The sequence below is a fragment of the Bos grunniens genome, chromosome 18 (genome assembly GCF_055505025.1).
Source record: "Bos grunniens cultivar Pamir isolate PY7600 chromosome 18, Bosgru_T2T1.0, whole genome shotgun sequence".
NCBI lineage: Eukaryota > Metazoa > Chordata > Mammalia > Artiodactyla > Bovidae > Bos > Bos grunniens.
Genome location: NC_141182.1, coordinates 7,646,393 through 7,662,389, shown reverse-complemented (window position 1 = coordinate 7,662,389; position 15,997 = coordinate 7,646,393). Strand labels below are relative to the sequence as shown.

General features: G+C 39.1%; 1 protein-coding gene and 1 pseudogene across 1 annotated transcript in view; one reads left to right on the top strand and one right to left on the bottom strand.

Moving 5' to 3' along the window:
* CDYL2 (chromodomain Y like 2) overlaps nucleotides 1–15,997 on the top strand; it is a 163,916-nt gene that overhangs the window by 34,971 nt on the left and 112,948 nt on the right. The gene's annotated exons all lie outside the window — the stretch shown is intronic.
* LOC147352977 (EEF1A lysine methyltransferase 2 pseudogene) overlaps nucleotides 1,280–15,997 on the bottom strand; it is a 42,942-nt pseudogene continuing 28,224 nt past the window's right edge.

Below are 15,997 nucleotides of genomic sequence, written 5' to 3'. Positions count from 1 at the left end.
TTCCTCAAATTATTTCCAAAATATTTATATCTCTTTAGGCTTAATTTACTCTTAATTTTCCAGTTACTTGAGCTGAATACTTATTTCACATTTGATATTTGAAAATAAAAAGGAAAAGATTTATAGTTATTAATTTGTTTCAGAGCATGGTTTATTTACAGTTTTATTATGGGGCCTTCTAATTTAAATAAAAAATTTTATTTTAAAATAATTAAGTTAATGTTATTTTTATTCTTTTAATTGTTTCTGGCTTCAAGTTTTTATGCATTGTGGCCAGAGATCAAAGTGTATATTTAACCCTTTTTTGCAGTGTTACTGAATTTTTTGTGATTTAATGCATGATCAATATTTTATTATTTGAAGACTAAATTGTCTCCAGAGAGCACAGAATGTAGTATCTATATTATATGAGTAAATATATTTTGACAATTAGGATATATACCTATTAAATAAAGCTGACTAATTATATCAAGTAAATTCTTAGATCCTTACTGTTTTTTCATAAAGTGAGAGCTAGTTTTAAGTCTCAGGGTCTTCTTGTAGATGTATTGGATAGATTTCCATGTCAATGTGTTTAGGTAATATTATTATGAATATTAGTATGTTTAAAATTATTTATGAAATGATATGTTATATTTTCTGTTTATCATGCTTCCTTTTGATCAACTGATACATTTACCTGACTTTGTTTAATTATATACATAAGGGCTGGGGGATTTTCTCAGGTGTTAAATCATTTATTTTTAAATCCTTATTTAAATCCTCGTTTTTAAATCCTCATACTTACTATGTTTTGTGATAGTCTAATCACACCTTAAGAAAGTGTTCTGGCTTATTATTCTGACCCTGGAATAACTTGGTCAAATCTTCATAAATAGCTATATTCAGTTCACCTTTACCAAGGCACAGACCTGAAGAATACATCCTTTCTGTAAATTCATTTACTGCTTTAAAGTTTTAACTGTTCAGCAGTTACAGGATGTTTTTTTAAATCAGAAAGAAAAATGTTTGCATCTCAAATACAGAAGAAAACTTTAAACCGTTCTTGATTGATCTCTAAAACCCAACTACTTACACGCTCATGGTTTTCTCTTCTCTTCTGTTTTTGCCAACTTGTTCCATCTATCCAACATGTGCGTCTTATGTACACCATAATGATTCACACGTGCATCATGTGCGACACGTGCTAAATGTTGATTTGCACTTGCATTTTCTGTGTCGGGTTTACTTTGAAGCAGAGCTTCTTAAAAAACTAACTGAATCTGTCCAGTGAAAAGTCTCATGTCTTTTGAAAAACCAGTGTTCCTACACTGTCTCCAGATCTACCTCCAAAGCTGAACTTGGGTGTTGGCAGCTCTTGGGAAAGTTCAAATCCTTCACTGAATTCATTCATTCTTCTTTGGTCCAATCACATAGGGTTATTAGAAAAAAGCCTTTCTCTTTCAACACCCTGGAGAGAGATTTCACATATTGCTTCCTCTTCTGAATTGCGTTGTCAGGATTAAAGCTTATGGCATCAGACGTTCCTTTATCAGTACAACTATAAAATCCAGACAGCTTTGTGGAAGGATTCAAGAAGTATTCTCCCTTCAACTTAATGTTAGATAAACCTTTCTCTGTAATACTTCCAGAAAGCTGTACTGTAAAAAGGAGAGTAATCAATTCCAATAATATCAGAGAAACCACATTTTGCCTACAAGTTCAACCAGGAAAACACCATTTCCAGCTCTAATATTAAGCACTGAAGCATCCGGTGGAATCTTGTGTTTCTGCATCCACCTTATTAGTTGAGTCATGCTCACCTCTCCAAGCCAGATTTCTCCTGTATCTCCATATTCTTGCAAAGTTTGCAGTTCTAGATATCTCTTAGCATCTCAGCGTTCTGGAGTTCCCCGCGCAAACAGGGCGGAGCCACACACCCTCCGGGACTGCCCCCTGGAACCACGCTTCGGCGCCATCCGGCACCATCTTCTTCGTCCTCTCCCGTTTATTGTGTGTTCTTGTTTTCCTTTTCTTGGGATTGATTATTTTATTTTGTGACTTTTTTCCCCCTGGAAGTTATATATATACTTCTTCTTTTTTTTTTTGTAATGGGTTGTCCTTAACTTCTTAACAGACATATTTGAAACTATTCTTTCTGCTAATGCCTTGAGTTAAGCAATTGCTAGAACGTCTCTCTCGAACGCGGGAAGCAACTTAGCTGCTCTTTATTTTCTCTCTCCTGGCCACCTCTCCTGTTTTTTAATTTGATTATTTAAATTTTATATACAGACTTTTGTTACTGTTGTATTTATACTAAACCTACTTTGTTAGGCCTTGAATTTTAACAATTCTTTCCCAAAGTGTAATGAATTGTCAACAGTTATTTAGATTTAAGTGTAAATTTACTTACATAATAATTTGTTGCGCTTCTGTATATTCCACAATTTTCTTGGACTGTGTTCTGTGATGCTGGAGTGTATCCTCAAGTAGCTCATTCAGATAAGGACTATACTTAGAAAACTGATTCCTTGAAATGTTATAATTTTCTAATTTATTAAAGTTTTTTTTTCTATTGAAATCTTTCTTTTTTGATCAGTTGATACAGTTTCATAAATTTCTTTACAAATTTCTTAATGTTAACCCTCCATATTTTGGAATAAGTCCTTCTTGCTGAGGATTATATTTTTTTCTGAGAAATTCAGCCAGCTGCTTGTTCCTCTTCTTCCTATTGTGGCCCCTGCCTTTCTAACTGACTCTTACCTTTATTTTTTTTGTGCTTTGTCCATTCTGGCCTTCCTATTGACTTTGTACCATGTTTCATTTTGTGAACTATTCAAAATATTCTTCTGTTTTTTGCTTGGAATGCTGTCCTGCTATTAATTCATATTCATTTTCTGACTCTTTTTTTTTCAGTGTTTCTTTCTATAAAAAGTCTTCCTTGACGTCTAATACAGTGTAAGATTCCCAGTTTTATTTTTGGTTTGTTGTTTAGTTGCTAAGTTGTGTCAGACTCTGTGACCCCATGGACTATAGCCTGCCATGCTCCCCTGTCTGTGTAATTTCCCAGGCAAGAATACTGAAATAGGTTGCCATTTCCTTCTCCAGGGTATCTTTCTGACCCGGGGATCAAACTCATGTCTCTTGCATTGGGAGGCAGATTCTTTACCACTGAGCCACCTGGGAAGCCTTTATATTCTATTATTTTAATTTTTTCATTAGAATTTCAGGGTTCCAGTACAAATTCCCAGTAGGTCCAAGCTTTGTGATCATCTCAGCTGACTCTTCTGGGTCAGGAAATACCCTCCCATGGCTCCAGTTTTAGATTAATTCCTTGACTTTCCATTACTCCCAGGTCTTGTCTGGGTAATTGGTCAATACCTTTTCAGTTTTTTTTGTTCCTCTACTTTTTCTTTGTCAAAAAGGAAACAAAATTTTTAGGGGTGTCTAGTGTGTAAAGCTTTCCCCCAGTTTTTGTTGGAATAATTAAGGAATTTATATTTGTTTTTGTAGGTTTTAAAATATTGTGTCCTCTTTAAGGAAAGATTAATAGCCTTTATATAGTTAGTTGTTAACAATTAGAGATCAAATATACATTTTACTTTTATCTGTTATACTTTATTGTGAATTATTTGATGGCGCATCTGCCTCATTTATAAATTTATCATTTTGATACACTTTTTGGTCAGCGGTATACTTTGTTTTTGCTCAGGAAGAACATATGTATGGGTGGTATACTTTCTGGCCTGTTGTATATCTGAACATGGAAAATGTTTGTTTTTTTTAAAATTCTTTCTGCATGAAAGATAGCTTGACTGGTTGTGAAGATTTTATTGCACACTGTTTCTTTGAAAATCATGGTGTGGAGGAGAAGTCTGATGCTAAGATGATTAAAAACTTACTAACTTTTGTTTCTGGTTCTTATAAGATTTGTTCTTTATCTTTTAAATTAATACATTTCAGAAGTAAATATATATCTAGTGTTCAGTTTTCATTAATATAGGTTGGTGTCACATCTTTTGATCAGTCGTGGAGGCCTTGAAAGTTATGTTATTGGTTACTAGTTTCTTCCTTATGTTACATTGGTTAATATATTGTATGTTTTTGGGTATACACTCAATATTTCTATCATTTTTCTCATCATTTGTTCTTCCTAATTTTCAGAGAACTTTTAAGCTAAACTTCTAATTCACTTCTTGTTTTCTGCTAACCATTGTTAACTCCATTTGTTTTGCAAGATAGTTTCCTTATTTTTATAAACCCTGGTACTTTATTATATAAACAGTATAGAAACACTTTAAAGAATACTTTTGCAATTATTTTATTCTTAAACCTGTCTTTCCTTTTCATGGAATAGGTTGCCATTTCCTCCTCCAAGGATGTAGAAGTGACACCCACTGCCCATTCCACACCCCTCTCCCTTACACTCAGCACGTGGCCAGCTTCTCCCAGGCCAGGGACGCCCTCAGGATGGAAGCAGCTGGGCCTGGGTCTTGCCCCTGAATCTCCTTCCCACTTGCTTGTTTTATTTTGTTGGGAGGAGTCATCAGAGTTCTGTCCCAATCAGAGTTGCTTCCCAGAGTGTCCCTCAAGCGAGGTGGGTGCTAAGGCCACCCCCATTCCTGGCAGGGCGTTTATTCTCTCAATGGTGCCTTCTGCTGCCCCCACTGTCCCGACCCCCATGTGTGCATGGGGGGTCTACCCCAAAGCATCTCACATCTACCCCAGCCTCTTCTCTCTGAATCCAGGGCTGGCTTCTCATTGCCTCACTTCCCAGAGTGAGTTTAGAGAACTGAAGTCAGCACAGAATGCTGATCCCACTTCTTTGTTTCCGGGGGGATCAGAACGTCCTTGTGACTATGACAGAATTATCTCTGCTTCATTGTACATTTAAATGGAAACATACTCTTCCATTATAAAGGCACACAGCATGCTTTTATTTTCATTTTTCTATTTTTGAGAGGAAAGAACAATGACAGTAGTTTGTGCTCAGTTCTCTGTTACCAGACTGAATGAATCTGCCCTTTTGCTCACCCCTCTCCAGTGAGATAAAAACCAGAATTATAAGAAATCATTTATGCAATATTGATTTAGTTTTTATTGGCATATAGTCAGCATGGAATTAATTTGGACACATTATATGAGGATCTAAATTCATCCTATTTCATGTTTATAACAAGTTGACATAACCCCATTTATTTACTAAACTTCTTTCCCCACTGATGGAGACGACTCCTACACTATGTATCAGAGCCCATTTATGTATCAGAGCCCATTTATGCTACCACATGCAAAAGAATGAAACTGGACAACATCTCACCCCATACACAAGAGTTAACTGACAGTAGATTAAAGGCTTGAAGGTAAGACCAGAAACCATAAAACTTCCAGATGAAAGCATAGGTGTAACTTCTTCGACACCGCTCTTGGCATTGGTTTCTTTCTTGTTTTTTGGATCTGACTCTGAAGGTAATGGTAAAGAAAGCAAAAATAAACACAAGGTACTATATCAAACTAAAAAGCTTTTGCACAGTGAATGAAAAACCATCAACAAAATAAAACAACCTATGATTGGGAAAAAATGTCTGCACATCATATATCTGATGTGTGTATGTGTGTGCTCAGTCATGTCTGACTCTGCGACCCCATGGACTGTAGCCCCCCCAGGCTCCGCTGTCCGTGGGATTCTCCAGGCAAGAATACTGGAGTGGGTTGCCATTTCCTACTCTAGGGGATCTTCCTGACTCAGGGATCAAACCCGCATCTCCTGCATCTTCTACATTGCAGGTGGATTCTTTACTACTGAGCCATCAGGGAAGCCCCATAAGTTTGATAGGGGGCTAATATCTAAAATATAAAAATAACTCATACAATTCAATAAGAAAAAAGCACAATTTGATTGACAAATGGACAGGGGATCTGAAAAGACTTTTTCCCAAAGAAGATATACTGATGGCCAACAGGCACGTAAAAAAGTGCTCAGGACCTCTAAATATCAGGGAAATGCAAACCAAAAAGAATGCATATTGTCAAAAAGACAGGAAATAGCAAGCGTTGGAGAGGTTGTGGAGAAAAGAGAAGTCTCATACACTGTTGGTGGGAATGTAAATTAGTGCAGTTACTATGGAAAGCATTATGAAGTTTCTTCAAAACAATTAAAAATAGAACTACTATGTGATCTAGGTATCCAGCTTCTGGATATTTACTGGAAGAAAATGAAAACATCAATTCAGACAGACATATGCACCTTCATGATCATTGCAACATTATTTACAGGAGCCAAGATATAGAAACAACTGGAATATCCAATGATGGATGAATGGATAAAGAGGATGTGATATATATGTGTGTGTGTGTAATGGAATATTTTTCAGCCTTTAAAATGAATAAAATCCTGCCATTTGCAACAATGTGGATGGACCTAGTGGGTATTATGCTAACTGAAATAAGTCAGACAGAGAACAAAGACAAATACCATATGATTCTACATATATGGGAGATCTAAAAAATTGATAAATAAAAACCAAACTCATATATAACAGAGAAGAGATTGGTAAATATCAGAGGGGAAGGGGGTTGGTGGTGAGAAGGGTGAACAAGGGGTCAGTTGTATGATGGTGGTTAATAACTAGACTTAATTCGATGATCACTTTTTAGTGTGTTCAAATGCTGAATTATAATGTACACTTGAAACTAATGTTATATTTAGTTGAACTAATTTTACTTAAAAAAAGAAGACCATTTTTGCTGGTACCTCCCCATAGTACATAAGTCTACACTAGCAAGTTTTTAATCTCTATATTCTTTTCCATAGATCTGTCTGTTCTTGTTCCATAACATACCCTTTTATTCTTATAAATATTTCAGTATCGACAATGCTGGTCTGTTTTAATTACTCATAGTAAAAGATTTTATTTCCTTTTCTCCCATTGGGATGGGGATTGGAATTGTATCAGTAAATTAAATTTAATTTGGGGAGATTTTGGTACTTGAATCTCTTTGGTCTTCCTCTCTGGAATAAAGCTCTTAGCTCCATTGTTCCAAATCTCTTAAGTCTCTCAGAACAGTTTTTCAGTTGTCTCTATATATGTATTTGCTCAGTCCACTCAGTTGTGTCCAACTCTGCGACTGTATGGACTGCAGCCCATCAGGCTCCTCTGTCCATGAAATTTTCCAGGCAAGAATGCTGGAGCGAGTTACCATTTCCTTCTCCAGGGGATCTTCTCCACCCAGGGATCAAACCTGCATCTCCTGTGTCCCCTGCATTGACAGGCAGGTTCTTTACTACTGAGCCACCTGGGAAGTCCCGTCTTTATACAGGTCATGTGTATTTCTTAAGGCTATTTTTAAGTATTAGATAGCTTTTGAGGCCACCATGTATAGAATGTTTAAAATCACATTTTATACTATTAATAGTTATTGCTGGAATATAGAAAAGTTATTTTTTTTATTTATTCACCTTATACCAAGCCACTTTATTAAATGCTTATTTTTTATTAAATGCTTGTCTTTCACATGATTCTTTTCTTTTAAGCATGTTAAATCATTCCATATTTAAAAAGATGTGTGTTTTTTTGTCTTGTTCTTTTCAATATTTATAGCTGTCATTGAGTTTTACGTCTCTGATTTCCCCACTGCTTTTCCTGGGTGCCCTATTTCATTTTCAGTGCACCTTGTATTTTATAGCTCCTTCTCTATTTTGTCTTTTCTCCTGGTTCTTAACACTCTTTGACATACCATATATTTCCTTTAAAGAAAAACAACTTATTCATGATTTCCCCAGAGGATATAAGCTCCCTGAGGATAGGGATTTTTGTTCATCTTTACCACTGTATCTGTAGGAAGGGCACATGACTCCACAAATATTTGTTGTATGAATGAAGTTTCATTATTTTGGAACTCCAGATTGAGGCTAATTTGAGTTCAGAGATGTGAAACTTTTGAAGTGTCTTGGCTTCCCTTCTCTCTTTTACCTTTTCTTCGTTGAAGATGATGGAAACAAATCAGTTTTTGAATAGCTACCATTGATTCTCATGTTGTCACAATTGTTAGTCACAAGTTGTGTTCTTTCTAAAGTCCCTGTGAACACAGGATTTGCCAGTACTCTCGGGCCCTCCATATCCATGGGTTCTGCATCCACAGATGCCAACTGTGGATGGAAAATATTAGAGGGGGGGCGGCGGGGGAAATTCCAGCAAGCTTCAGAAAGCAAAACCTGAGTTTGCCAGGTACCAGCAACTATTCATAGAGGATCTACATCATATTTACAACTCTTTGCATTGCACTTACACTGTATTAGGTTTTAGAGGTAACCTAGAGATGACAAGGTATACAGGAGGATGTGCGGTGGTTACATGCAAATACCATGCCATTTTATATAAGGGAAACTTGAGCATCAACAGGTTTTGTTATCCTCAGGGGTCATGGAACCGACTCCGCCCTGCAACCCAGGATATCGAACCATTACCCTAGGGGAAATGTAAGGTTCAGCTTGTGAGACTCTTGTCACATTTTTGTCAGCTGATCAGTACATAACCTCGTTTTATGTGTTCTTCTGTTCAAAGGCACCTTATTTAATACATATTATTGATGCATTAATGTTGAATTGCACAGCTAGCAGCACTATAAACTCACACTGGAAGGAAGCTCATGTAACATATGTATTTTCTGCACAAGGCCCAGCACAACCTTCCCAGTGTAGGGCAGCCAGGCAGCCTTCCAGCACTAAGCTTGGGGCTATTTTAAATAGCAAAATCACCAACAGAAAGCACGAAAATGCAAAAGTGTGGCACTAAATAGACCTGGAAAGGCACACTTGTTTGCATCATGGGAGCTGAAACAGAAAAGGAGAGTCTCTTGTTCAGTCTCATCTCGGGTCATGCCAGTCAGATGACTCAATGGGCCCTGCTCTGTGCATGTTCTTGAATGGCCACAAAGTCTCCTTAGTATTGATTTTGGGGGTTGGAAATAAATTTTAGTGAGTAGAATTCACAAATATGAGACCAGTGAACAATGAGGATCCAGCATAGTTTCATGTGGTATGGCTGTAACATCTTTTCTAAATGGTGGAACATCCCTCCTGAGTCGGGTTTTGGTCTGAATGAGATGACCGTGGCCAGCAGCTCTGCAGTCGTGAGCTCTGGGTCTTAGCATCACCCAGCATTTTGGACCGTAGTCACCTTCTACTCCTTCCGCCTTCGCTTCATGTCCCCATGATGTCCAGGCTCTCCCTGAGGTCACGTTTTTCCTTGGGTACTAAATTCTTTCTCTTTCCTGGGATCCTCTGACCCTGCACACTCAGAATTTCACTCTGGGGACTCTTTTGAAGTTTATTTGAGCGGCCCGTCTTCTTAGCATCCCTGGACCACAGATGTAGCCTTTGAATCTCAAAATGTTTTAAATCTACTTTCCTGAAGTTCTGAAATGGAGGCACACACTTACATGACCTGGGGCGGGGGGGTTGGGCTGTAAACTCAGGTCCCCCCAACCTTGCCCCAGACCCCCCGTGAGTCAGCAGTGGCAAAGGGTAGAAGTTCCACAGGTGAGTCAGATTTGTGCAGGTGAGGGAGCTCTGGTGAAGATGACAACAACTAGAAATGATAACCGTCAAAACCACAACCATAAGCGTTGGGCTCCTTAATAAACTCTTTGTGTTTTAATCTTACACCTCTGTGACATAGATGTATACTATGATGAGACTTCCCTAGTGGCTCAGTGGTAAAGAATCCGCCTGTCAAGGCAGGAGTTGCAGGTTCAGTTCCTGGGTCAGGAAGATGCCCTCGTGAAAGAAAGGACAACCCACTCAGTGTTCTCTCTCTCTCTCTTTTTTTCCTGCTTTTAATTTTGAATTGGGGTATAGCTAATTAACAATGTTGTGATAGTTTCAGGTGAGCAGTGAAGGGACTCAGCCATACGTATACATGTATCTATTCTCCCCTCCCATCCAAGCTGTCACAAAACATTCAGCAGCTCACTCCAGTATTCTTAACTGGGAAATCCCACAGACGGAGGAGCCCATGGGGTCGAAAAAGTTGGACATGACTCAGTGACTAAATAACAACAACATACTGTGTTGCTCAGTCACTGCGTCGTGTCCGGCTCTTGGCAACTCCACGGACTGCAGCACACCAGGCTGCACTGTCCTTTACCATCTCCTGGAGTTTGCTCAAAGTCCTGTCAGTTTAGTTGGTGATGCCATCCAACCATCTTATCCTCTGTCACCCCCTTCTCCAGAACGTATTCTGTGCTGTGCTGTGCTTAGTTGCTCAGCCTTGTCCGACTCTTTGCGACCCCATGAACTGTAGTCTGCCAGGCTCCTCTGTCCATGGGGATTCTCCAGGCAAGAATACTGGAGTGGGTTGCCATGCCCTCCTCCAGGGGATCTTCCCAACCCAGGGATTGAACCCAGGTTTCCTGCTTTTCAAGCAGATTCTTTACCAGCTAAGCTACCAGGGAAGCCCAGAACATACTGTGATAAACCCCAAATACGAATGAGAAGACAGATGTTCACAGTGGTCAAGTGACTTCTCCAAAGTCTTAGCTCCTTGGCAAAGAATTGGAACTCAATGGCTACTTCATCAGGAGTAGTTCAACCTGGATTTTGTGCAGGAATTGCCTGGAGGGGCTTGTTAAGGCAAATTACCAGCCCCACCCTCTGAATTTCTAATTCTGTAGACTTGGAGTGGGGCCTGGAGGGTCTACGTTTCTAACAAGCTCCATTGTGATGCTGATATCTGTGACATCCTTCTTTTCTCGTTGTTGTTCAGTTGCTCAGTTGTGTCCCACTCTTTGCCACCCCATGGACTGCAGCTTGCCAGGCTTCCCTGTCCTTTACCATCTCCCAGTGACCCCATGGACTACAGAGTCCATGGAGTTCTCCAGGCCAGAATACTGGAGTGGGTAGCCTTTCCCTTCTCCAGGGGATCTTCCCAACCCAGGGATCGAACCCAGGTCTTCCGCATTGCAGGTGGATTCTTTACTGTCTGAGGCACCAGGGCAGCCCAAGAATACTGGAGTGGGTAGCCTTTCCCTTCTCCAGGGGATCTTCCCAACCCAGGGATCGAACCCAGGTCTCCCGCATTGCAGGTGGATTCTTTACTGTCTGAGGCACCAGGGCAGCCCAAGAATACTGGAGTGGGTAGCCTATTCCTTCTGCAGGGGATCTTCCCAACCCAAGAATAGAACTGAGGTCTCTTGCATTGCAGGCAGATTCTTTACCAGCTGAGCTATCAGGGACACCACCATCACCGGGAGATTGCTGAAACTCATGTCCATTGAGTCAGTAATGCTGTCCAACCATCTCATCCTCTGTCGTCCCCTTCTCCTCCTGCCTTCAGTCTTTCCCAGCACCAGGGTGTTTTCTAACGAGTTGGCTCTTCGCATCAGGTGGCCAAAGTATTGGAGCTTTAGCTTCAGCATCAGTCCTTCCAATGAATATTCAGGACTGATTTCCTTTAGGATGGGCTGGTTTGATCTCCTTGCAGTCCAAGGGACTCTCAAGAGTCTTTTCCAACACCACAGTTCAGAAGCGTCAATTCTTCGGCGATCAGCCGTTATGATCCAACTCTCACATCCATACATGACTATTGGAAAAACCGTAGCTTTGACTAGACTGACCTTTGTTGGCAAAGTAGTGTCTCTGCTTTTTAGTATGCTGTCTAGGTTTGTCATAGCTTTTTTTTTTGCAAGGAGCAAGCACCTTTTAATTTCATGGCCGCAGTCACTATCTGCAATGATTTTGGAGCCCAAGAAAATAAAGTCTGTCACTGTTTCCATTGTTTTCCCACTATTTGCCATGGAGTGATGGGACCAGATGCCAGGATCTTCGTTTTGTGAATGTTGAGCTTTAAGCCAGCTTTTCACTCTCCTCTTTTACCTTTGTCAAGAGTCTCTTAAGTTCCTCTTCACTTTCTGCCAAAAGGGTGGTGTCATCTGCATATCTGAGGATATTGATATTTCTCCCAGCAATCTTGATTCCAGCTTGTGCTTCATCCAGCCCAGCATTTCACATGATGTACTCTGCATATAAGTTAAATAAGCAGGCTGACAATATACAGCTTCGACATACTCCTTTCCCAATTTTGAACCAGTCTATTGTTCTATGTCTGGTTCTAACTGTTGCTTCTTGACCTGCATACAGGTTTCTTAGGAGGCAGGTAAGGTGGTCTGGTATTCCCTCTTTTAAAGAATTTTCCACAATTTGTTTTGATCCACATAGTCAAAGGCTTTAGAGTAGTCAGTAAAGCAGAAGTAGATGTTTTTCTGGAATTCCCTTGCTTTTTTGATGATCCAACGGATGTTAACAATTTGATCTGTTTTCTCTGCCTTTTCTAAATCCAGCTTGAACATCTGGGACTTCTTTTTATTTGGACTGAGACACCTCAATTTTACATGAGTTTGAACAAACTTTGGGAGATGGTGAAGGACAGGGAAGCCTGTTGTGCTGCAGTCCATGGGGTCACAAAGAGTCAGACATGACTGATTTTTTGTGTCAATTTTAAACAATCTCAGTTTTAAAATCTATCAGGTGTGAAGCAAGCTACATTGATATTTTGTGCAATACTGGGGAATATAGCCGATATTTTACAATAACTATAAAGGGAGTATAACCTTTAATACAAGAGACACAAATCCGCATGGCACGGTCTGTTTGGCTCCCATTACTTTCAACTGCCAAGTTAATTTGCTTTGTCACACTGTGCATTCAGTCCACAGAAGCACTTGTTCTCAATGAGTCTTTTAACCCTTTGAGAGAGAACTTGTCATCGGATTGAGTCCAGCCCTTTGTTTCTATGATTTTGAGAATATGGCTTAGATAACTGGTCCCCTCTGAGTCTTCTTGCTCATCTGTCTTTCTTCCTGCATCTGTTAATAGATGATATACCCAGGGTTGTAGTTTGTGATCTATGCAGCTTGTAAGATTTTTATCCTTCCACCAACAATAGAGCCTAGGTGAGAAGGTGCTTGCAAGGAATACTACTATTTTAACACTTTTTTTTTTTAAACATACTAGAGGCAATACGTTTCCTCTAAGAAAGCAGGCTGCTTTCTTAGGGGCAAATGCTATTAAGTTCTTGCCTTGCTGAGGTGTGTGCCTTGTCTGTACAATAGATGAACACATTTCCAGGTTGGATAATAACGTAATTGCACAAGGGCAGCCTGCGATTTTTAAAGGAGCCCTGTAGCAAGCAGTCCGTGTAAAGTGAACAGTGACACCCAATTTATAATTCCAGATTTTCACCTTTTCTTTACCATGAAATATACCTTCACGGTGGACCACTAAATCTCTAAATACTCTTTGTGTCGCTACGGTCAACTTACCCGAAGGCGGTAATTTCTAGTAATTCTAGTAACTTTAGTAATTTCCAAATCATCTGAGTCATTTCTCGTAGAATTTATGACAGAACTTCAAAGGAAAAAAAAATAGCTCAAGATTTTTCCACATGTTTCAGGGAATCTTAGAATTCCCCTGATAGTTTCCTGGGCTTAGGGAAACTTTTGCAAGTGTGGTTAGACTCGAAGTGCTTTGTGCAGTTCCTGAATTTGTTGTCGTTTTAAATTTGTTTATTTTTTTCCTCAGTGCAATTGCTCTGACGTGACTGCATCTTTCTGGTTACGCATTCGCTTCCGAGAACCGTCTCCCACTCAGGTGTGTGGCCTGCTTTGCCACCTGCAAGAGGAGGGCAGGTTGTAGCTCTCTCTTCCTGTCCACATAAGCAGCAGGCACTGTCCAAAAACCAGATAGAGGAATTTGATTGCTGTGCTCATAACCATCGTCACAGAAGTATGCCACCATTTGTAGTGATCAGTGATTTATTATTTTATTCCTGGCCATCCTTTTAGCGTGTTGTTTTAAAATGAGGTTGTACTCAATTGGTATATGGATCATAACTCTAAACAATGAAAGACATTCAATTAATCTGTGAGTACACATTTGAGGCCAGTTCGTATTGAAGGGCTTGAAAAATCACAGAAAATCACATTATTTAGGACTAAACTTGCTTTGCTTCCTTACTGATTTTTAATATTTATTATACTATTTAATTATATAATATGCTATTTAATTATATATTTATATATTATGTTATTTAATTATATGTGATCAAATATATAAACATTATTTCAGTTCAGTTCATTTTAGTCACTCAGTCGTGTCCGACTCTTTGTGACCCCATGAATCGCAGCACGCCAGGCCTCCCTGTCTATCACCAACTCCTGGAGTTCACTGAGACTCACGTCCATCGAGTCCGTGATGCCATCCAGCCATCTCATCCTCTGTCATCCCCTTCTCCTCCTGCCCCCAATCCCTCCCAGCATCAGAGTCTTTTCCAATGAGTCAACTCTTCACATGAGGTGGCCAAAGTACTGGAGTTTCAGCTTTAGCATCATTCCTTCCAAAGAAATCCCAGGGCTGATCTCCTTCAGAATGGACTGGTTGGATCTCCTTGCAGTCCAAGGGACTCTCAAGAGTCTTCTCCAACACCACAGTTCAAAAGCATCAGTTCTTCGGCGCTCAGCCTTCTTCACAGTCCAACTCTCACATCCATACATGACCACTGGCAAAACCATAGTCTTGACTAGACGAACCTTTGTTGGCAAAGTAATGTCTCTGCTTTTGACTATGCTATCTAGGTTGGTCATAACTTTCCTTCCAAGGAGTAAGTGTCTTTTAATTTCATGGCTGCAGTCACCATCTGTAGTGATTTTGGAGTCCAAAAAAATAAAGTCTGACACTGTTTCCACCGTTTCCCCATCTATTTCCCATGAAGTGATGGGACCGGATGCCATGATCTTCGTTTTCTGAATGTTGAGCTTTAAGCCAACTTTTTCACTCTCCACTTTCACTTTCATCAAGAGGCTTTTTAGTTCCTCTTCACTTTCTGCCATAAGGGTGGTGTCATCTGCATATCTGAGGTTATTGATATTTCTCCTGGCAATCTTGATTCCAGCTTGTGCTTCTTCCAGCCCAGCATTTCTCATGATGTACTCTGCATATAATGCTTTTATTCTTTATTTCAAAATTTTATTGACTACACTAGCCCAGTTAGTTTACATATGAATTTACAGAATCAGTTTTCAAGTCAAATAAAATCTTAGTAGCTTGGATTGGAATGGTATTTAATTCATTACTGAGCTTGGGAGGACTTTCTTATTTACAGGCCAATTGGCTTATCTTTGTAACAGGTGCAGGTCTAATTTGTATCTTTCAGTAATTTTTTTTCTTCGTGTGAGTTTTACATATTTCTTGGTACATTTTTCTCTTAGCTATGTTCTGTTCAGTTTTGTTTTTGTTATTATTGAGAGTACATCATTCTCTATAATATTTTTTGTTGTTAATTTTGTAGGGTAAAATGATTGGTTATTGAATACTTATAACCTGGCCATGTTTTTGACTCTCTATTAGTTATTATGGTCTCCTGCTTAATTCTCTTAGGTTTTTTGAGTTCAGTTTTATCTCAAGCAAGTAATGGTCAGTTTCTCTCCTTCCTGATAATAGAAGCCCTTATTTCTTTTGCTTGCTTTGTTCACCAGTGTTGAATACTAGTTGTGATAGGAGCCTGATCCATGATTTTAATGGGAATGCCTGTATTACTTCACTTTGTGTTTCACATTGGCTGGTTGTTTAAGACTAGGAATGTTCTATTTTTGCTGTATTTTAAAAACAGGAAATGACGTATTAGACAAATTTGAAAAATTATTGAGATCATGTGATTTTTTTTCCCACTAATTGATATGATTATATTAGTGCATTTATATTTTGGTGGGGGGCAGGTTCTTGCTGGTAGAGGTATATTTTATTTTATTTGTGAAGTTCAAAAATATTTTATTTAGAATTTTTTAATGTATATTCTGAAGTAATACTGGCTGTAGTTTTAGTGTGTGTGTGTTAAATTTTTCTGTCAAGGTCATTAAATGTCATAAAATGAGTGAGGAAATGTTCCTTTCCTCTTGCATCTGGAGCATTTTATAAAGCTTCAGAGAGTATTCTTTAGTAACATTTTCAAAATCATCTATGGCT